At 45.2% G+C, this 23720-nt stretch overlaps 2 long non-coding RNA genes across 3 annotated transcripts in view; both read right to left on the bottom strand.

Annotated features, from left to right (window-relative positions):
* Positions 1 to 1535: 1535 nt before the first annotated feature.
* Positions 1536 to 4592, bottom strand: LOC128326325 (uncharacterized). The gene is made up of 3 exons (XR_008307985.1): positions 4489 to 4592; positions 3012 to 3161; positions 1536 to 1623 (listed from the first exon to the last, which is right to left on the bottom strand). It is a non-coding gene; the product is annotated as an uncharacterized LOC128326325 (long non-coding RNA).
* A 4899-nt stretch (positions 4593 to 9491) lies between these two features.
* Positions 9492 to 23720, bottom strand: part of LOC128325749 (uncharacterized) — a 61847-nt gene continuing 47618 nt past the window's right edge. The window contains exons 4-5 of one of the 2 annotated variants that reach the window (XR_008307593.1): positions 16838 to 16982; positions 9492 to 9876 (exon numbers count right to left, since the gene is read on the bottom strand). This is a non-coding gene — a long non-coding RNA (uncharacterized LOC128325749). The remainder of the gene's footprint in view (positions 9877 to 16837; positions 16983 to 23720) is intronic. The other variant, XR_008307596.1, reaches the window with a different exon arrangement.

Genomic DNA, 23720 nt, shown 5'->3' with positions numbered 1-23720 from the left:
CTTGGGTGGGTTCAAATGTCACGCCTTCAGGGAACGTGTGCTTTTGCCTCTTGATTTGTTATGGGCTGACTTGCAGTAGGAGGTTTTCCAAATGGTGATCTACTCCTGCTTCACTATCCATAGAGTAGGGGGCAGTTCATACAGTGGAGGGATTAACAATGACTTCTGAATCGGAACAGCAAAATACTGTTCATACAGCCAACGGCTTTTAAAATGGCAATTCATGACAATTGGCACTTAATATGTAATGTAAGCGTGTTTTTAAAGTTGCACTTTGGGACGGTGTTGAAAACAACAGTGTGGGATACTCTGGCATTTTTGCTGTGTGGTATGGAGGGACACTGTGGATAAAGCAAAGTGTGGAGGTGTGGCTATCTGCCTGAGAGTGTCTTCAGGGAGCACTGTTCCCTCCAACAGGGGTTCCCAGATGTTGTTCACTACAACTCCCAGCATTCCCAGCTGCAGTGGCCTTTGGCTGGGAATTGTGGGAGTTGTAGTCAACAACATCTGGGACTCCCCAGTTAGAGGGAATAGTGTTGGGGAGTGTTGGCTCCATTTGCCACCCCTCTCAATTCCTAACTGGGCAGACTTGTTTCCTGTGCCCTGCAGTCAACTTCTGGGCAATATATATAATTATTAATTTTTCTCTGGTAATGCCAGTGGTGCACTAGAACAATGGACAGGCAAATCCAAAATCCATAGCAGTTTTCACATACTGTACTGTACTCAAGACTGGATATAATCCAGAAATATCATTCAAACTATCATTTGAATGACAAATTGTCAAATGGTAATGGAAATACAAAATGGCATCTGCAAAGCAATTTTTTTCCTGGATGGCAGTTGTTATTCTCTGAGGCAGAGTTTTTGCTTTTGGTGTGCAACCACACCATTGCAGAATCATGCAAGGACATTTTTTCAAACCAAGTATACGGGGAAAAGGGGTGAGGTGGGTGGGTGAATTTAGAACTGAGTAATGGCTGGGTAGAGAGTTCTGGAATTTGGCACACAGATAGTGAATGATGACTGGACTCTGTGTATTTAATTTCAAGTAAACTGTGCAGTCTATTGATTTTTTAAAGATGTTATTTTTGAATGTCTCGTTATCCCCCACCCCCTTTTCTCTGTTAGTCCAATTTTGGCATACTCTTAAAAAAAACCAAAAACCTCCCTGTCTGGGAAACTTGCACGTAATGTGAACCTGACCTTTCAGATGTCTAGGGATAATAGAGTGGAAGTTGGGGACAAATGTCTCTGGGCTGTGGGACCTGGGTGGGGCTGCCAAGGTGCCCCCTCACTCCCCAGCATACCTGTTCAGCCCCTAGCTCTATTACCCCTTCACTCCCCACCATGATTCCCACTCACTCATCCTGCTGCCAAGGTCAGTGTGCTACTCTGTGTCAGCCACCAGCCCAGATTGTATTTAATACTCAAGAATGAATGCCAACAGTTACCACAGTTTGGATAACCACTGTAACATACGTATGTTTATAAACTCTAACCGCATACATGATGAATGACACATTTCAAGCACTCGGAGCCTTTCTGAGCTGCATTTTAACCCCAGTTTTGCTACAGATCCACTGTATAAGCCACAGTCTCTCATGTATGGTGGTTCAATATCTATAAAAGAAAATAACCATCATGAGAATACTTTGCCTAGCTGTTGCGATCGTAAATTAATCAAGAAATGCATAACACTGAGCACCCTGGGAGTGCTACAGGAACAGTTAATGCATGCAATAGACCATGCTCAGCTACTGAGATATAGTACTTCTCCAAATATGACTTTTCCTGTTCTTAATGGCCAACACTCAGTGCAACCCTCTGGTGATGGAAGGAGGACTGCAATCTACAAGAAGCCTTCAAGGTCCCTGCCTGGAGGCTTCTTTGTGCAACAGTCCAAGCGTGGAGGGGGAGGAGGAAGCAATGTTTGCATCTCTCCGCTCCCTCTAAAAAAAAGCTGTCCACTTCTATAAATATGTCCCTGAGGGTCATGCAGCTCTCAGGGACATATTTATACATGGAAAGAGCTTTTGGAGGGGAGAAAGAGATGCAAACATTGTTCCCCTGTGGGTCCCTCTGTTCCTGGTCCATTGTGTAAAGAAACATTCAGTGCAGGGACTCTGAAGGCTTCTTGTGGCTCCACAGCCGCCCCCCTGTTGCTGGAGGGCTGTGCTGGATTTCTGCCATTATTATTAAACATAAGTTGTGTAATATGTTTTAACAATGGAAAACATTCTCAAAGTGGTTACACAGGGAAAGGTATGAGAAAATGGTTTACTGTCCCCAAAGGCCTTACAGTCTAAGCATGCACACACACAAACGAGACGCCCGCTACAGCCACTGGTGGTGATGCGGGGGCACTATGCTGGATTGAATATGGACAGTTGCTCTCCCCCTGCTAAAGATAAGCACTGCCACTTTAAAGTGCCTCAGCTAGCTTAACAAGGGCTAAGGGATTTGTGAAACCTTGGTGATGGGCCACAGATGTCTGTGAAAAATTGGATCCATCTCACTTGTTGGATTTTAGCTGCTCTGCTAAGGAGGAACAATTTCCTAATGTGGTGCGGAGGGAACGTACCAATATCCTTATAACTTTCTTGGAACACTGGTTTGTCTTCTTTCACTTCTATACTTCCTATACTAGGCAGCCTGCAGGCTCCAGATGATCTCTCTCCCTCTCCCCTCTCCCCTCTCCCTCTCTCCCCTACATGTCCAGAAAGCAAGAGACTCAGGAGCTCTGCACATGGGAAGACACTGAAAGACTACCAACATACTGTATGAAACTAAAAGTTGGAGAAAAGCTGCAGAAGAAGAAATAGAATCTCTACACCAAAATAAAACTTGGACACTTGTGGAACTAACTGCTGGAAGAAAGTCAGTATGCTGCAAATGGGTCTTCAAAACCAAATACAATGGAGAAGGAGACATCGAGAGCTACAAAAGCAGTTTAGTAGCCAAGGGATACTCTAAAAAATATAGTGAAGACTATGATGAGACTTTTTTACCTGTCATGAAGCATACTTCTGTAAGAACACTGCTCAGTATAGCAGCAAGAAAGATGCAAGTTGATCACTTAGATGTGAAAAGGCATTTCTGCATGGAGAAATAGAGGAAGACATCTACATGGAGCAGCCACCAGGAAGGATTTGAAGAACCTGGAAAAGAGAGGCTTGTATACAAACTCCAGAAAAGCATCTATGGCTTGAAGCAAGCTGCTAGAGCAGGGAATCAGAAGCTGAACCAGATGTTACTCAACGAGGGGTACACACAAGGAAAAGTAGATCCCTACCTATACTCGAGATTCAAGAATGATACATGAACTAATATTTTGACTTCTTAGAACAGCCCTGCTGGATCAGGCTCAGGGCCCATCTAATCCAGTGTCCTATTTCACACAGTGTCCCACCAAGTACCACTGGGAAGCCCATAGGCTAAGGCAAGAGCTGAGGGCATGCCCTCTCTCCTGCTGTTGCTCCCCTGCAACTGGTATTCAGAGGCATCCTTCCTCTGAGGCTGGAGGTGGCCTGTAGCCCTCAGACTAGTAGCCGTTGATAGATGTCTCCTCCATAAAGTTATCCAAACCCCTCTTAAAGCCATCTAGGTTGTTGGATGTCACCAAATTTTGTGGCAGAGAATTCCACATGTTGATTATGTGTTGTGTGAAAAAGTACTTTCTTTTCTTGGTCCTAAATTTCTTGTCAATCAGTTTCATGGGATGACCCATGGTTCTAGTGTTATGTGAGAGGGAGAAAAATGTCAATCAACTTTCTCCACACCATGCATAATTTTATAGACCTCTATCATGTCACCCTCGGTCATCTTTTTTCTAAACTAAAAAGCCCCAGGTGTTGTAGCCTTGCCTCATAAGGTGGGGGCTCTAGGGCACTGATCACCTTGGTTGCCCTCTTCTGCACCTTTTCCAGTTTTACAATGTTCTCTTTTTAGGTATGGTGACCAGAACTGTATCCAGTACCCCAAGTGTGGCCACACCATAGTTTTGTATAAGGGCGCTATAATATTAGCATTTTTATTTTCAATCCCCTTCCTAATGATCCCTAGCATGGAATTGGCCTTTTTCACAGCCGCTGCACACACACTGAGTTGACACTTTCAACGTCAATAACCCCAAGCCAAGATCCCTCTTCTGGTCAGTCACCGACAGCTCAGATCCCATCAGCTTATATGTGAAGTTGGGTTTTTTTGCCCCAACATGCATCACTTTAAACTTGCCCACACTGAACTGCAGCATTTGCCATTTTGTCACCCACTCCCCCAGTTTTGGAGAGATCCTTTTGGAGCACCTCACAATCTGTTTTGGATTTCACTATTCTAAATAGTTTGGTGTTGTCTGCAAATTTGGCCACCTCGCTGCTTACTAGATCATTTATGAATAAATTTTAAAAACACTGGTCCCAGTACAAATCCCTGGGTGACCCCACTTCTTATTTCCTTCCATTTAGAAAACTGTCTATTTATACCTACCCTGTTTCCTGTCCTTCAACCAGTTACCAATCCACACATGAGCTTGTCCCCTTATCCCATGACTGCTAAGTTTTCTCAAGAGTCTTTGATGAGGAACTTTGTTGAAAGCTTTTTGGAAGTCCAGGTATACTATGTCAACTGGATCACCTTTATCCACAAACCTGTTGATTACGTTGATGACTTGATTATTTGCTATGAAAAGAAACAAGATAGTCATGAGTTTGTGGAGCACCTAAGCAAAGAGGTAGAAAGGAAATGTGTAATGAATAGTGACTAGAGTGAATGGCGGATTCAAGCCTAGCCTTTGTCTCAGAGCAAGTCCACATGGGGGAAAGAATAATGCTGATTCATTCCCACCATGTTTGCTCAACAAAGGCTGTTCCTTTAAACTTAACCTGGTAGAAAACATGCTGCCACTAGGGATGTGCATAGAACATCCTCAGGGCGGTTTGAAGATGGCGGGGGTGCTGCTTTAAGAGTGGGGGAGGGTGCACTTACCGCTCCTGCTGCTTCCCTCCGCCACTGGCGTCCTTTGTTAAGAAAGCTGATCGGGCCGGCAGTGTACCTCCCTGATGCCCCGTTGGCCAGATATGGCCAGAAGTCCCCAATGCGCACCCCCGCCGTCTCCGAACTGGCAGAACCACTGGTTCTGTGCACATCCCTAGGTGCCACCACAACCTAATTTACAGGGTTTCCCTTCTCCTTAGATTTGGGCGAGTGTCCAGGCAGACCCTCTTCCTCTTAACCAAATGGAAAAATACAAAAACCTCCCACATGAAGCCTACGCATGAGGAGGAAAACATGGTAGTGTGCAGCTGACCAATCAAACTTGAGGCATGTTTGCACCAGAGTAAAACTGCTTTCCATCCCCCCCTTTCCTGAGCTGAAAATCCACTCAAAGAGGCTGGTTAAAATTGTAAAGGGACAAAACGAAAAAGAACCTTTATTCAAAATACTACAGACTGCTTCAGTCCAAGGCTCTCTCTCAGATTCAGTTACACGTAACAGCAAACACTCAGTACTTTACAAGATTACTTCCAAAGAACACTCCACTGGTATTTGTAGTAGCACACTTAAAGATTTTGGTTACTCAATTGCATAGAACATAAATGCAAGAAAATACAAAAGAAAACACCCCCAGTTGTAAGGAACCTTTAAAAGCACCTTTAAAGGTTACAGAGACTTTTGCAGTGCCCTGAATGGAGAAAAAGGGCAGAGGTTCAGCATTCTTACATTACAGTTAATACACAATAGACCAGTTGTAAGGATCTGCAAAGCACTAAAATAAAGAAATCTGATGCCAGCTACCTAACACACGGTTCCTTGGCTAAACCTTTCTCCGAAGCCAAGCCCTGGCATCTTCCCTGAACTTACCAAAACCATGGTAGAGACTTCAGGCCCCTGCAGAGTTCCTGGTTGCTGCCATGGCTTGACCAGCCAACCTGTTGCTTCCCCTGCCTGGCTCCAACTGCACAAGAACAAAGAACCTCTTCACTTCCTTCCTCAAGGCCCCTCTAGGTCCCGATCACCATGTGCTTAGTGGCTGATCCCTAGAGGTCACTGCCTGACAGACAGAACACGGTTCACTTCTGGTTAACTCTTTAGGATAAAGAAGGGCCAGATCGATACAAAATGTTTCCTAGCTCTTTCACATTATCTTGGCATTCAAATAGAAGGAGAAGAGGATGGAAGTTACCTTCTCAATCAGAAACAAAAGGTAAAGGATCTCCTAGAATGTCTGAAACTGACAGATGCCAATGAGGTCAGTACACCAATGGAGACAAATGTCCTGAAGCAAGCTCAGGACTGTGAGCCACTGCCAGACAACAGTCTACACAGAAGAACAATTGGGAAACTTCTGTACATAGCAAGTCACAAAGCCAGACTTAGTTGCAGCAGTGGGAATTCTGAGCAGAAGAGTAAGTGCACCAACCAAGAATGATTGAACCATAGTAAAAAGGCTGGGAAGATACCTGAAAGGTACTGCACACTTCAAATTCTTAATACCAGCAAGCAGTGACGCGGATTGGGCTGAACACAGAACTGATTGCAAGTCCACAAGTGGACACCTGTTTTTCTATGGAGGTGGAGCCATCAGTTGGACTAGCTGGAAGCAATCAGTTGTTGCACTTTCATCCATAGAAATGAAGCAAATATCAGTTAGTCAAGCATGTCAAGAAGCCACATGACTGCACAAGTTACTATTAGACTGGAATTGATGAGCCAAAGCCAACTGAGACGTTTGAGGACAACCAAGGGTGCATCCAACTCCCTCTGATGGAACAAAGCACAGATGCAAAGCACCACTATATTTGAGAGGCACAAGATAATGGGTTAATTAAGCTGAAGAACTGCCCAACTCAATACATGATAGCAGATGGGCTGACCAAGCTGCTACCAGAGGATACTGGTTCCAGATTCTTCTAGAGAAGATGGGAGTTGCAGATTGGTGGCCGAGACGAAAAGGGGTGTTGGAGATGCAGCTCCTGATGGCATCGGCTCTTAGCAGCAGCAACCCTACTGACCTCTAGGTGCATTAGGGGTAGAGATAGCCAATAAGGGCATTCCCTCTCTGACCATGTGTTCTGTACTCTCCTTCCCCTTTTTTCGACTGTCTCAGGTTTCATTCTCTCACCTTCCTTCTTCTCCCTTCTCCTTTCTTCCTGTGTGTAGCTTGCAGTGAGGCATGATAGATAAGACCTTATCTCCCTGATGGATTTCATAAATAAACTATTTTATTTAGAACTCCAACTCCATGTTTCCAGTAGGGATGTGCACCGAACCGGCTGGCCTGGTTTGGTTTGAGTCTGGACCGGACTCGAACCTGATCGGGCCAGTTTGGTCCTGCACCCCCTCGAACCCCCCTGGTTCAGTTCGGTCTGGGGGGCGGGTTCGCGGACCTTTTTGTTTTTTTACTCACTTTTTTTTTTTTAAAGTTTATTTACAAAGTCACTTACTCTTTCTGGGGGAGTTGTTGGAGGCGGTGGCGGGGGTGTCCCCCTCCCCCTCCGCCAGCCTCAATGCAGCCCGAACCAGCTCTCAGAGGCTATTTGCACAGGCGTGGTGGCCTCCAAAATGGCCACCGTGCTGAGGGGGAAGACCCGAATGGGCCGAAGAGCCGGCCAAATGGGCCAGTTCGGGCTGCATTGAGGCCGGTGGGGTGAGGGGGAACCTCCACGGCCCCCCTCCCGCCTCCAACAACTCCCCCGGAGGGAGTAAGTGTCTTTTAAAAAAAATTTAGTTTAAAAAAAAAAGTCCATGAACCCCTGAACAGTCAGGGGGTGTTCGTTCTGGAGTCGGATTCAAACCGACACCAACTCCAATTTTTCCATTTCTTTGGCCTGCATTGCTGTCTTCTAGCGGTGTGCACAAATGGTTCATGCCTGATTCAGGGGTTTGATTGCGGACCAACAAACCAGGCCTGGTTTGGGCAAACTGGTATGATATGGGTAAGAGGTGGCTGGGCAGGGGCGGCGAGAGAGGGAAAAGGTGCTTTACCTGGGCAGTGGGACTGCTGCTGCTCACTGCTACTACCCCTCCTGGTGCACCCCAAGTATGCTCCCTCCTCCTTTACCAAGCCGTTGGCTTGGCAGCAGCCTGGTTCTGGCCTCCACACATGCATGGAGGCCATTTGCGTGGCATCCACGCATGCATGGACACCACTCAAATGATCGAAGGCTTGGTACAGGTGGGGAGAGTGTGGTTTGGGCCGCACCAAGAGGGTGAGCAGTGGCACCGGTGGCTGCCCCACCTGGGTAAGCACCCTTTTCCCTCCCTTGCTACTCCTGCCTGGCTGATCCTTACCCTTTGATTCCCTTTTACAAGTAATGGCTGCCTGAACCGCCCAAATCGGTTCGATCGAATGGAACAAAACAGCCAGTTAGTTCCACCAAACTGGTTAAGAGCAACGAAGTTTGGTTTGACTAGATCTGTATCCTAACCAGACTGTTTTTTGGTTCGAGCATACCCCTACTGTCCTCACCAAAAGCACTCTGGCATCTTCAAAACCCCAAACATTACCATCAGGGTAATTCCATGCTCTTCATCATAAGGACCGAGGAACACTGGCAGCCCTCGCCAACTATAAGTGTGGCTTCCCAAATAATTGCTTATTGGGCCTGTGTGAAGCATAGGCCAAAGCTGAATATTCTGCACAGTCACCCTGGCACCATGAGGAGGTGGCCCTCTTCCCTCCCTGCAGTGCTGAGCTTTGCCAAGCGTGTGTGTGTGGGGGGGCTCCTTTAAGGGAAATGGAGCACTCTTGAGCCCCTGTGCCACCTTGGAAGTCCTGCACAGAGTATTGGGAAGTGTAGCCCTTCTCTTCCCAGTGCTTTCCTCCCTGAGCTCTTAAGAGAGGGCTTCCTCCTCCTCTCTTAAAGAGTCCTCCCAGCACTGAGAAAAACGCAGCACCATGTGGAGGTCGCTTAGCACAGTGGGAAATGGCTCTCACCGTGAAGGGGGTTTTTTTTGTGCCAAGGTGGCACCGCTTGAAAAATAGTGAAGATCACTGGAGGAATGTATGCCAATGAAAGAAGTTCATGACCTGCACAATTTCTTCTGAGCACAGGCTTGCTATTCCCTTGACACAGGAAGCAGACACTTTTTCACACAGAGAGCATTCCACCCCATGCCACGTCTCAGCCATTCATGAGGTCTGCTGCTAATGTCTAATTAATGTGTTGTCTTCTCACTCTAGACTAGTTACCCACGAAGGAAGGCAGCCCGTGATTTCAGAGACAAGGTATAAGGACTGTTAATTCACAGAGGCAATGTAGGTCAGGCTGCGCTCACTTCTTCCACATAATTGCCTCCTTAGTAAATATAGGCATTAACATGGTTGTAATAACAGCATGGGGGATGCCCTGATGTATTTGTGTGAGCCCATGAAGAACAAGAAGAAATATCACTTGCTTTAAATGCTACAGAGGGGGCTTAGAAATCTACATAACACTTCTGAAGGAAGAGCGTGGGTGCAGTGCAATAAAAAGGAGACCATTCCAAGGTGGATGTTTTAAATACCTTTCATTAGAGAGGTATAAGAGGAGATGGGCAAAAGAGGTGATCACATTTCCAAACATATCTGATTCATAACAAGTACAGGAGGGTGGACCCCAACTACAATATGATCTGGGGAAGGCTGGCGCGCAGGACTGTAATGCAACATGAAGAAATTCAATCCCACTGAAAGACCAATGTCCTGCTCAGGAGGGGAGAAAAACAAAGGCACAGCTGCACTGCTGAGGACAGCTTTCGGAGACTTGAAAGAATGCATCAACCAAACAGGAGCACACAGGGCAGTGCTGGACTGGGAAAACAGAATGCTTTCCTTAAAAAAAAAAAAAAGCTTCAAACGTCAAAGTGAAATGTCATCGCAGCTCAGTCGGTAACCTGAAAATGGTGGGTGAGGCGAGAGGGAGAGAAGCATGAGTTTAGTTTTTTTTTTATATATATATATATATATATATATATATATATATATATATATATATGGTTTTCCAGTAGCAAACAATAGTGAATAATCATTCTGACAGTCATTAATACACATCAGTCTTAACTGTACGATGTGTGACACCTTTTATGAGTGGCTACAAAGTTGATTAGCAAGCCAGAGGTTGCTGGTTCGAATCCCTACTGGTATGTTTCCCAGACTATGGGAAACACTTATATCGGGCAGTGGCATCGATATAGGAAGATGCTGAAAGGCATCATCTCATACTGTGCGGGAGATGACAATGGTAAACCCTTTCTGTATTCTACTAAGGACAACCACAGGGCTCTGTGGTCGCCAGGAGTCGGCACTGACTCTACAGCACACTTTACCTTACAAAGGTAAGCGGGGCGGGAGAATGAAAAAACAAAACAAAAGGATTGGAAATTGAGGGTGGAGAGAGAAATGGTCTGGAAAGTAATGGTCATACTACTATTACTACTCTCTCTATTTACTACTACTACTACTAATATTACTATTTATATATTGCTTTTCAACAGAAGTTCCCAAAGCAGTTTACAGAGAGAAATAAATAAATTAGATGGCTCCCTGTCCCCAAAGGGCTCACAATCTAAAAAGACACATTAGACACCAGCAACAGCCACTGGAGGGATGCTGTTCTGGGGATGGACAGGGCCAGTTGTTCTCCCCCTGTTAAAGAAAGAGAATCTCCACTTTTAAAAGGTGCCTCTTTGCTTAGCAGGGGACGATATGGGCAACATAACCTTTTACTTAAAACCTTATTGCACAAACGATCAAATTCTTACTTTTTCTCATGATGGCAACCATTTATATCATATCTGGGAAAAGGAAAGGAACTTAGCGCTCTCATGTGAAATAAATGCAATATACTGTATACTCAGTAAGCAATTACAGGTGGAAAAAGGTAAACAGAGTGTGGGTGTCATTTTGCTCTCCAGAATAAGGCCTGCTGAAGAAAAGGCAAATTGATATATGGCTGAGAGATGAAGACACTAAATGTCTGTAATCCAAACCAGATGCAGCCTGGGGCGGGTGAGGGAACATCGACAGTAAAATAAAGGCAATCTCAGAGCACCTTTAGGGGGTGGTGGTGGTATAAATCAAGGGAAGCGATGGCTCCCAGACCCCCTTTTGGAACGTGAGGCAAAAGGAGTAATGTGCCCCGAGCGAAAGCAATGCTGTGAAGAGGTAAGATATGAAGATGGATGAAACAGGCTGGGACCCACTTTTAGCTTCTGGAGACAAATTGAGCTGCGGAGGCCGTTGGTGTGACAGCATGTCTCTTACCACAATGAGATCATCTCAAGAGCGCCCAGCTGCAGCTCCAGCTGCAGAGTGGTGGTGTCCACGCTCAAGCACCAGCTTGAAAGAGCAGTTTTGACTCTTGAACAACCTTTGAGCAACGTTGCAGCCCCATCGTCAGGTACACCGACCTCAAGTAACAGGCGACTGTACTCGATAATCGCCCATAATGGCCGATGTCTTGCTTTCATTTATTCTTGGTTTGTTTTATGCTGTAAAACCACCTAGAGACTTTGGTAGTGGGCAGTATACAGATTTATTAAATAAATAAATAAATAAATAAATAAATAAATAAATAAATAATAAAATTTATTTATCTGTTACCTTGGTGTAAGATCCTAAGATCTCACAGCAGGCGCTTAATCCAATCTCTGCATCCCAAATTCAATTTTTATTAATTTTCAACAATAATAACCATCATAATAAACAAAAATGGACTTCCCGCTCACCTCTCTTCGTGAAATTACAACTATAAAATTTACCCTTATTATAATAGTAATAAAAAACATAAATTTAAACCTTTAAAGTTAAAAGGGGGAAAAATCGCGCTTAATCCAATCTCAGGTGGTATGCTGAGGGACTGCATGATGAGCTTTATGCCTGAGCAGTAATTTGATCCGGCCTTTTCACATCAAAACCCAGTACTCCAGCACCACTGGACTTTCATTCTTTGTGGAATCGATTATGGCACAAAATCGCATAAGCGCATAATGGCAGTGTTCTTCATTGTAAGGCCTGGGAGCCAGTGCAGGCCTCCATCAACCCTAAGTGCAGCTGCCTGACCAATTGTTTATTGGGCCTGTGTGAAGCTTTGGCCAAAGCTGAAGACTGCACAGGCTCCCAGGCACCAAGCAGAGATGACCATTCCCAGCACTGGTGGGGGAGCCCCTTTAAGGGACACGGAGCCCTTTTGAGTCCCTGCACCATCTTGGAAGGCGTGGATGGAGTGTTGGGAAGTGTAGCCCTTCCCAATGCTTTGCTCCTAGAGCTCTTAAGAGAGGGCTCAGCCCCACTTAAAGGGCTCTCCCAGCACTGTTAAGAGAACAGCCTGTTTGGGGGCTCTCAGCAGTACCCCATATGTGATTTGGAACTATAGGCTTGTAGTTTCCATTTTGACTATCTGAACTCATGGGATCGCAGGCATACCATTTGCCTGCATGGGCTAACTCCCAAGGATAAGACACTTAGTAGGCAGCATGGGAAGATAATTCTGGGTCAAGCCGAACACGGCGACTGAAAGGGGAACTCTTCCCCATGCTGCCCTCTCTGTTCTGTTGGAAATTCTCTGTGGTGAGAGAATCCCTTTTTCAATATAGCAGAGTGCACAGAGGCACAAACACAGCGGATTTAGTTATGCATGCATGTGTGCTAAGAGTAAAGTAACTTGGAGCCAATTGCTAGTTTCAAATCAATATAAAAGGTATTTATTAAGGAACTCCATTCTAGATAGGAAAGTGAGGATTTAGGATCTCTAATCTATCTATCTAAATGGATGCAGATGGATTCACCATCTTCTCTGCACATATGGTGCAGGGCAAGAGACTTGCCATGTTGCAAGGTCAACAGCCAGGTAGGAAGAGAGAGAAGGAGGAAGGAAGTTGAATCCCCTAAGATTAGCAATCTACATTTCAAAGGGATAGCATCAGAGCAGCGGGAAGTGATGACCAAATGTCTTTGACCTTCTAGCCCTCTGACTTACTAGTCTGTCCTCCACTGTCTGAGGCAAAGAGACAGCGCAAAGTCCTTTACTTCCAACATGTTCAAGCACAGATAAGGATGCTGAGTAGACCCTAGTTAAAAGAGAAGTTGTTGCTCTGAGCAGTAGAAGAAACTCCTTTCTTTGTTGGCACAGAGGAGGATTAGCGAATCACAGGCAGAATAGATAAGATGGCAGCAGGCTCATCCCTCTAACATAAGCTTTAATGGTTGGCATGAAGCACAGGGAGAGTGCTCAATATGTTAAAGAAATCCCAGTCTTCCATCTGGAAGGTCTTTCTGACCTGAGATCAATTCTGAGTCCGCCTATTCAATGTTTTTGCATACAGGTTGCTTAGACCACCTTTTCACCTCATTGTACCTTAAGATCCGCTCATTAGTAATTTATTCAGCAACATGTATTATTTTGTCCACCACGGATGCCACCCTTCTCAGGAAAGAGGTATGGCCTGCAGGTGGCCTTGGCGAAGGGTTGCCTCTTTGTGTCCAGAATCCCATCGGTGTGTTTCTTTGCCAGATTCACCTGCTGCGTGTCTAGCCATCCCTTGCCAACCATTGTGTTACCAGCCACGGTTTTGTGTATATGCGGATAGAAAATGGTGACAGGTCTTGCCAACCGTGACCCAGCTCGATCTGCTCCTTCCTCTGGGTGACCCTTGCCGGCCTTGCTGTCCCTGGCCAATTTAAAAGGCCTTTGAGTGATGACAGGGGGGGGGGAGCAGGTTTAAAAATCCCCAGAGGTTCAATCTACTCATTCTTCTTGGTGACTCTTGGTGATATTACAGGGTTACATTTTGTGATTTTTTAAAAGCATTTTTTGGTACCCCCCCCTTTTTTTTTTTGCATTTTTTGGTATTTCTTCCTTTATTTTTTAGGTCTTTTTGCAGTCATGGTTTCCCTAACCCCCAGTTTCCCATAGACTGTAATGCCTCACCAACTGCGTATTTGCCAACGGCAAAGTTTTGCCAGAATGGAACCCTAGCAGTTGGCAAGGGATGATTGTACTTGTGTTTTGGCATCTTCAGATATTCTATCCAGCTGTGCCTTGGCCATTGTGCCCATTTCGCTTTCAGCCTCCAGTTTGGGCTTGTCCCCAGGTCCAATCTGTGCAGCATGCATGGCTGTATCAGAGAACTGGTCTCCTGCGATCAGACCACCTTTAGACTTTTACTGGCTTCCTGGCTCGCACATGGCACTCATGCCTCCACTCTTGCATCCTGTGTTCCTGCTTATTCGTGGAGAGAGGTCCCTCAGCACCCGTGGAGCAATTAGTGTCTGACACACCATCGGAAGGATTCAGTTATACTAACCATCCTATGCTCCAAACTCTTTCGCTCCCCTTCCTCCTTGCTCTCTTTAAAGTCTAAAGCTGTTTTCTAAAGGCCCGTTTCTCTGGCCAGCCTTGAGTGGATTTTAATTTGGATCTCAAGCTAAAATGCCTCTTGGTGAGCTTAGGAAACTGTTTTATACCAAATCAGACCATTGGTCCATCTAGCTCAGTACACTGACTGGCAGCAGCTTCTCTAAGGTTGCAGGCAGGAGTCTCTCTGTCCCCTCTTGGAGATGCCAGAGAAGGAACTTGGAACCTTCTGCATGCAAGCATGCAGGTGGTCTTCCCAGAGTGGTCTTCCCGTAAGGGGAATATCTTATACTACTCACACACGTAGTCTCCCATTCAAATGCAAACCAGGTTGGACCCTGCTTAGCAAAGGGGACAATTCATGCTTGCTACCACAAGACCAGCAATCCTCCCATAGCTTCAGTTTAGCTCTTATTAGTCTTATTCAATTTAGCTCTAATTTAGTCTTATTATTCAGCTTCAGTTTAGTCTTATTTGTCTTATCAGTTAATATTGTATTGCTTATTAATCAGTTTTTCCTTTCTGTACCCCTCAAACCCTTCAATAAAACTGAGTGTATTTTGACTCCAACTCTGTCACTGATTTCCAAGACCAAAGCTTTGCACACATTTATTCTGTAATGAGCTGCTCACTCTAGATTTGCGAATTCCCCACCTCGGACCACAAGTTAGTCAGAAGTGCATAGCCATGTTCAGTTTCATTAACAGCACTGAAGGAAAGCACAGTACTGTGCAGAGGTCTACACAGTGGGAAATGGCTTTCTCGTTGGAGAGATCTTTTGACAAAGTGATCCGCAGTCACTCTGCACTTGAAAAATAGTGAAGGTCAACTGTGTTCCGGGATGGTTTCTTTTATCCCAGCAGGGATCAAGGCATGGCCTCATTGCCAACTCTCCTTATATCCTGTTTTCTCAAGTCAGTCAGGCCTAACTTCACCTGGCGTCTTTCCGGACTGCGAGCTTTAGGGCGGGAGGAAGCGGTGTACGATCCAATGAATTAGTACAAGAGTAGTCAAAGCACAAATAAAAGGAAAGAAACATTTCCATGCATAATTCAGAGTAAAGCTGGGTCTGTTCATACTCCTATGTGTTATGAAGTTTGGCCACGTCTCCTTACGTTTTTTCAGCATGAGGACTGCTCATATGGCATGCTCTCCCTGCCTTCCTTCTGCTCCATCTTTGATTTTTTTGAACAGACAGCCTTTCAAGCAGAACTCTTGCAGGGCAGAAAGGAACACTGTTGGTGTTCTGAGCAGAAGGGGCCTCTGTGATGAAAATAAGGTGAGGTGTGATGCTTGTGATTTCAAAAATCTCCAAATGTAAAGTTGTGCTGTTGAGTTGGTGTTGACTCGATCACAGTGTGCTGGCGGTGTCCTAGCGACCACAGAGCCCTGTGGTTTTCTTTGGTAGAATACAGGAGGGGTGTAACATTGCCGTCTCACGCACAGTATGAGATGATGCCTTTCAGCATCTCCCTATATTGCTGCTGCCTGATATAGGTGTTTCTCATAGTCTGGGAAACATACCGGCAGGGATTCAAACCAGCAACCTCTTGCTTGCTAGGCAAGTTACTTCCTTGATGTACCAATGTACCTGCAGTACATTGTAATGTTGTACAGTGTAATGCTGTACCAATGTACCATTAATAATCACATCAGCATTCAAAATTATTTGAGGGAAGAGGAAGGAAAATTCTAAGGAGACAAGCTGTGTCATGTATGCACACAATGCAGAGAGAGCGGGGGGGAAGCATATTGGTCCATTTACTGGCTATGGTTCCTGCCACAGCTCTGTGGACCCAGTGTCCTCAAAAACACTCTGCCAAAGGAGGTGGCAGGCCATTTTCCACTAGGGAAGGGATACTTGTCCCCCACTGTTCTGCTACCTATGAAGCAAACAATTAGGAAGCATGGACCTACTTTTTGGGAACAGAAGCTGACATAATACGCAGCAAAACACAGACAGCTGGTGCACCACCCACACCAGTGTGTGTGTGTGTGTGTGTGTGTGTAAACCAGGCCTGTTCAACTTCGGCCCTCCTGCAGATGTTGGCCTACAACTCCCATAACCCTTGGCTATTGGCTACTGTGGCTGGGGATTATGGGAGGTGTAGTCCAAAAACATCTGGGGGGCCTAAGTTGAGCAGGCCTGGTGTAAACCCTGCTGATGGGGTTGTGAAACCGAAATGATTGGATATGGATATAATGGGTGTAGCATTGTGCAACTGCATTTGTGCAACTTTCAGTTGGAGCGCTTCTAGCAATTTGACTGGATTTCACAACTCCAGAGAGAGCACGACATTTTGAAATGAGGAATAATTTGGTATTTTGATATTATTTATTATTATTATTTTTACATTTATATCCATTTACATTTATATTTAGTGATAGTGTCACTATCATATACATTTATATGATAGTGACACATGTGATAACAAAGCTGTAACTTTTTAACCTAAAACTATGCTCTCTGAATTGCAATGCATGAGACCCAATGGACGAACCTGCAAATACTCATCACCAGCCCTGGGACTGAACATGACCATGTGGTGAGCCAGAGGTTCACAAAACAGCAAGGGCCTGGCAAAGATGGAGTCCAATACAAACAGCAAAAAGCCATTAATTGTTCATGTCCAGCAGTCTCAGGCCCTAAAACAACACATAAACAAACAGAGATGGTGCATTTGCCTTTAGAAAATGGAACATTTCTTCTTTCTGAAGAGATTTTAGTTCAATAGTTCACTCACTCAGGAAGCCAGGTATTTAATCTGACTTTCATTGTGTAAACCAACTGCAATATGGTAGAGGCCAGTTTTTGCTGTTGGGTAAGAAGAAACATCTTGATCTCCAACTTGGACTGTATAGAGGGATGCTCACAGGGGCTTAGCTAGGGGAGAGGGGGCCTGTGTTCACCCCTCTCTCTGGCGGCCCCTTGTGGGTGAGGGAGATAATGAAGAAGATAGGGAGGGGTGGAGCTGGGGAGGCCCTTAGGAGCTCGGGGGCCTGGGTTCTTTGAACCCATCCACTCAATTATAGCTACACCCCTGGATGTTCACAAGGGCAGCAATCAAGAGCAGGGGGTTTCCAGTCTTGGGTCCGCAGCTGTTGTTGGACTGCAATTCCCATCATCCCCAGCCCCGATGGCAAATATCTTTGGGTCAGGTTGCTGTGAACAGAGCAGGAGCTGTATGAGAAGAGGGCAAACTTGTTGGACTTGATTCCTTAATGTTTCCAGATAGCCTCCTCCCTGCTCCTTTTCTTTACAGAAGAAGAGAAGCAAAACACTGACAAGCATTTGGTGCCAGGAGGGAAAATCTGGCCTCTATATGTATCAAACAGCTGTGTCATGCAAAGTCTGAACCAGTGCAAAAGCTATCTAGTGACTGTCACACACACACACACACACACACACACACCCTCCAAATTATGTGCATACTTAATGAAGCCAGAGTTCCTGACACAGCACAAAGATCCTTCAGATTAATGGCTCCCCCGAGAAATGAGGAAAATGTACCCCAGAATGCAATCAAGACCAAGTTCTAAATCAGTTATGTAGATTCAACAATAGCGCCGGTTTTTTGGGGGGGGCTTCCTCTGAAAAGTAGCTACCACACCCAGACATTCTCAAAGTCTAGAATCTGGAATTCCCCCTTTGTCTCATTTGCATTTTAATGTATCCTGCTTTTGGAACTTAGCGGAAGGCAAAACCCTATAAATGTCTCTGCTCTCCAACCTGAGTTTTGTGGCTTCTGTGGTCTCTTGTGAGGTTCCTGTGAAATGTCTTTTGCTGAAATCTTTGGTCATGGAGCTTGGTGGCAAGAACTGCTTGCTACTGCCCAAGCGCCTACCCAGCTGCGACCCCACCTGTGTGCTCAAAAATCCTTTCCCCTAAGCTGAATCGCTGGGCTATTGAGTCCCCAAGCCGGAACAGTGGACCACAGGGCCCAGAACTGCTAAGCCGAAAGAATTACCCTTGAACATTCTTTGTGTGGGACTGTTGTGGGGAGACGGGCATGACTGCCCTGGATACTCTTGGAACTCAGAGTCTTCAGGTCATGCTCTGAACAAAGGAATGTAGGAAGCTTTCTTCTACTGAGTCAGACCATTGGTCCATCTAGCTCAGTATTGTCTACACAGACTGGCAGCAGCTTCTCCGAAGTTGCAGGCAGGAGTCTCTCCCAGCCCTACCTGGAGATACCAGGGAGTGAACCTGGGACCTTCTCCATGCAAGCATGTAGACACACTTCCACTGAGCTTTGGCCCCATCCCCTGCGGGGAATATCTTACAACACTCACATATAGCCATCCATCCAAATACAAGCCAAGGTGGACCCTGCTTAGCAAAGGGGACAGTTCATGGTCACTACCACAAGACCAGGTCTCATCTCCTCTGTTTGGGCCTGCTGCCATGAGTTAATCCTTGTTCTTGACTTCCTGCAAGTCCCCGGGCTCCGAAGCAAAAGCCATCAAAGCAGGGTGTGATGAAACAGAGGTTACTCTGCTCTCCAGGGATCTACTCTCAGAAGAGAGACTGCTCTGACCCCAAAATCTAGGAGCAACACCACTCCTTCGAGGTAGGCTGCCACCAGTTGAAGACTGATCCACTGACCAGGCCTAGACACTGACCAGGCCTAGACACAGATTTAGCAACCTATATGGAGGTTTAGCAATCTATATGGAGAGGAGAGCTGGTTTTGTGGTAGCAAGCATGCCTCGTCCCCTCAGCTAAACAGGGTCTGCCCTGGTTGCATATGAAAGGGAGACTAGAAGTGTGAGCACTGTAAGATATTCCTCTCAGGGGATGGAGGTGCTCTGGGAAGAGCAGAAGCTTCCAAGTTCCCTCCCTGGCCTCTCCAAGATAGGGCTGAGAGAGATTCTCCAAGGTTGCTGCCTGCAACCTTGGAGAAGCCGCTGCCAGTCTGTGAAGACAATACTGAGCTAGATAGACCAATGGTCTGACTCAGTATATGGCAGTTTCCTATGTAACCTAGAACGGTCTGCCTTGGGACCTACAGGCCCTGTACAGCCAGAGTCCCCACAACCCAGTTCTAGACAACAGTATATTATTTAGAAACACTCAACAGTAGCGAATGACCTTACAAGGCACATGGGGAAGAGTTCGGCAAGTAACCCTGTTAAATCACTCTGAAGCCACTTCTAGGTATATGAACTGTATTTAGAAACAAAGGTTGTACACAGAATATGGAACTGGTGGAATATAGGGGAACTGGAAGTAAAGATAGGCACACAGGAATTGAAAAGAAAATACAAAAACATTAACTGCTTGGCTAGCACTGAGCTTTGCCTTAGTCTAGCAGTAGACTGGTCCTTGGCTGGGGGAGCATTAAATAATCCCTACGGCTTCTCCCCTTCTGGACACAAGTAGCAGCAGGTGACAAGGTGCCTAGTTGCTGGCAACCCAAGACTGTACTGGAGACAAAATGGAGGGGTTCTTGTCCCCTATTCCATAGTGATACAGAAGGGAGAAGGCTTCCCCACAGCTTTGGGATCCAAGGGAAAGAGTCAGTGTGTCCCTGAGGTAACACTGGCCAATTCACACACACACACACACACACACACACACCCCAACAACTGGTCAATCCAGGATAGAGGTCAGACTGGAGGCCCCTCCTCCTTAATGGGGCTGAACTAGCACGTCTAAGCTGAATCCGGTTTGAACTGGTTATCTACTGTGAAAAGGGCTTAGGCCTGTAGCTTAATGGCCCTGTTCGTTCAGTAACAGAAGTGGGGGGAAAGAAATTGTTGAGCTAAGATGGGGATCTGTGTTTCATCACACAGGGCCATTCCTTATTTTTATTTATTTTTATTTTATTTTATTTATTTAACACATTTTTATACCGCCCAAAATGCAAGTTCTCTGGGTGGTTTACAACAAGACAATAAAAAACAACCAATAAAAAGATTAAAACATTTCAACAATTAAAATTTAAAACGTTAAAACTATTAAAACACAATTAAACCGATATCTAATGAAAAGCCTGGGTGAACAAATGCGTCTTGACTGCCCTTTTAAAAGTTGTAAGAGATGGGGAGGCTCTTATTTCAGCAGGAAGTGTGTTGCAAAACCTTGGAGCAGCAATGGAGAAGGCCCGTCCCCGAGCAGCCACCAGACGAGTCGGTAGCAACTGCAGATGAACCTCTCCAGATGATCTCAATGTAGTTCATAGCAAAGATATGGGCTCTCCTTGCCAGCTGCTTGGTAAAAGCTTTGTGACTGGGACAAATCTTAATCCCTTTAATCTTCCCCAGTGGAAGTCACTCCTTTTTAGCATTGCCCATGTATCAGCCGATACAGGACAGTATTAAACTGCTCTTGATCCTCTCTCTTTTTCCTATCTCTCCTCCTCTTTCTGTTCACATTCCAACATCTGTTGACCACTCGGCTATTCGAGTCCTCAGTTCCACACTCTCTCTTCTCTCCCTTTATCTTGTCCCAGGAGTTGCCTTCACACCCTGTGAGACTGCCATTGTATCAAGGTGGCCAACTACCATATTTTACATCCTGCTTCTGCAGTTACAAATGAACGTTATTTCTTTCCCCCAAAAGTCTTACCTCTGAGTCTGTTATTCCCCTGAGGTAGCCTAACATTGGCATTTGCCTCTGTCTAGATTGCAGCCTCTTTGTTATCTACATGTGCCAATTCAGTTTTGAGCAAAATCTCCCCAAGTTAGTCCAATCACGTAGATACATATGTGTGTGAGCCTCAGCCCCGCCCCCCCAGCCAAAGTAAGCAGTGTCTGAACCAAGGCACTGCATACTGCCTTGTCCCATGTCCTGGGGCTGGAACTTCCTTTCAAAACCAACCCTTGCAAGTTTTGAAAGTGTTGGGAGGGTAGGGAGGAGGGAAGTTGCCAGTGTCGTCCTCTTCTCTCGTGCTTCTTGCAAGGAATGCGAGAACAGACACTCCTCTCAAGGCCTGCAAGGGTCAGATTAGTCCCAAAGAGCTGTAACTGATGGCAGCAGCAGCAGAAGGCGTTTTGCCATCCACCTGGTACCCCAATAATCTGCTACCTGAAGCGACTGCCCCGCTTCCCCTCATGAAAGGGCCGCCCCTGGTGAGCACACACATGTGAGAGCCAGGTGGTAACGCTCAGGCTATTTGTCCCTGCTCATGTCACAATGAATTATAAGACACTTGACTAGTGCTTGTTACTGTTGCCTTCGTCCCAGAGCATGAAAGATGAGGTTATTTAAACTGCAGCTTTGGTAGGGCACAGTCTGTCAAGCTTAAGCACTTTATTCCTGTTGATTTGGTGGGAGAGGGTCACACATATGTCTAACATTCACTGAACCAAGTGGGGACTTGAAATTTCTTAGCTTTTCTTGGATTGTGCCCAGCCCTTTCATGGGATCAACTTTTCCCAATGCTGTTCCCACAGTATAAGAGGATCCAGGGTAATAAATATTTTATTACCTATTAATTTCTGTTGCTCTTTGTCAATAATGCATTTTACGGCCTTTATCATCAACTGTGTGATTTTCTGACCTTGCCTTTACCCTGCTTACACATTCCAATAATCTCTTCACTACCAATAGAATCAACACTCCCACAAATATTTTGGCATAGCCCCAAACCACATAAACATGTTCTTTATAGAGATGGAGTGCATTGTCAGGGCTCGTAGAACACACAGCAACATTCAACTGTATAGAGGAAAGCAGAGTCAAGTTCGGGTCAGGGGTTTGATATTGGACATTATAACAAGGAGCTGTTGGGACAATTTATGTTGAGCTCTTGCCAATGGCAGTAAATGAAGCTTTGAAAAGAACTTGCAAATAAGTTGAAGGCAAGAGCTTATGCACTCATAAACTCATGAGCTTACACTCTCATAAACTTCCATTGACTTTTCCAGCAGGATGTCACATGCAGTTCAGATGGCCAGCAGGGACCTTGCAAGATTTCCACAGCACCTCCTGCTGGCCAGCTCTTGCTTACTGTGATTAACCTGAGACTTTTCAATACTACTTTTCTGACAAATCAGGAAAAGGGCAGGTTAATCACAGAAAGCAAACACTGGCTAGAAGGTGGCAACAGCAATCTTGGCAACATAAATTGCAACCTTCATAGCCTATAATTACCAGGCTGTTATAACTTTTAATCCCACACAGATTAGTAAGACAAAAACACATTCACAGACACCAGCCAATGTCTACAAGTAGGACTGTCATCAGTATCATAGTATGGGAGAGTTGTACTACTACTATTTATATACAAAATCAAATCTTTATTGTTGCGGTCATTCGACCAGCAAAACACAAAGTACAAAAGCTTTACATAAAAGCGAGCTTTACATAAAAACGAACTTGGTCAAATAAAATAATAATCTGTTGAAACATAAACATAAAACAGAACCATAACACCCAAGTTCACCCATTACATAAAGCAGAGGACTCCATGCATTGTAATAATTTAAAATTTAATTCAACCCAACCCCGTATCTCACTTCTCAACATTTCTTATCCTAGTCTTATTAGCCAGGAAACAATACTTTGCCATGTTGTAAGATACTACACCCCAGTGGTCTGTCAAAAGTAATTTCAGATAGAACTGTTCAGAACAACTGGGGTATGCTGTTAGAAAAGGACTTATATCTCTCCCCCACAAAGTTCAATAAAATTGACAGTTCAAGATAACATGGGCTGTTGACTCCACTTCCCCAGAACCACAAGGGCAGACACGCTCCTTATAGGGGATCTTGCAGTGTCTCCCCTCCCGGACGGCCGTTTCTAAGGAATTACACCGGGCCAGCGTCAAAGCCCTCCAGAAACTAGGTACTAATGTTTTATTAAGGTATCTTGCTGGGCCAGACAGTGATGTTTGATTACCTAAATAGGTATCAGCCCCTATCTGGCTTCTGTCCATCTGTTTCTCCATATCCATAATGCGTTGGCACAGACATGATCTTGCTCTCCCATGGTCCAAGACAACCAAAGCATCGCTGGAGAAGCCATAGTAATTCAACCCCTTCTCCACATAATATTTCCACCTAGACTTATATGTATCACTCAACACTAAGGGTGCTAGTCCTACTGGCTGAAAAATCAGCTTCAGCCAATATTCAAATATTACCAGCCAAACACTTGCATCCATCCGAATCCAGCCTACTTCTAATCGTAAAAATGCATTGGGGACACCCCGGGGTAGTTGGAGCACACTTCTCAAGAACTTTGATTTTTATTTATTTATTTATTTTTACATTTTTATACCGCCTTTCGTTAAAAGAAAACCCCAAGGCGGTTTACAAAAATTAAAAACATACAGTAGAAAGGAGTAAAAACATCAAGCTAAAAACAGGCATAAAAACAAGACAACAGATAAAAACACACAAGAACAGCAGTAAAAGACGATTATGTAAAAGCCTGGG

The sequence above is a fragment of the Hemicordylus capensis genome, chromosome 5 (genome assembly GCF_027244095.1).
Source record: "Hemicordylus capensis ecotype Gifberg chromosome 5, rHemCap1.1.pri, whole genome shotgun sequence".
Classification (NCBI taxonomy): domain Eukaryota; kingdom Metazoa; phylum Chordata; class Lepidosauria; order Squamata; family Cordylidae; genus Hemicordylus; species Hemicordylus capensis.
This window is presented reverse-complemented; position numbering and strand designations above follow the sequence as displayed.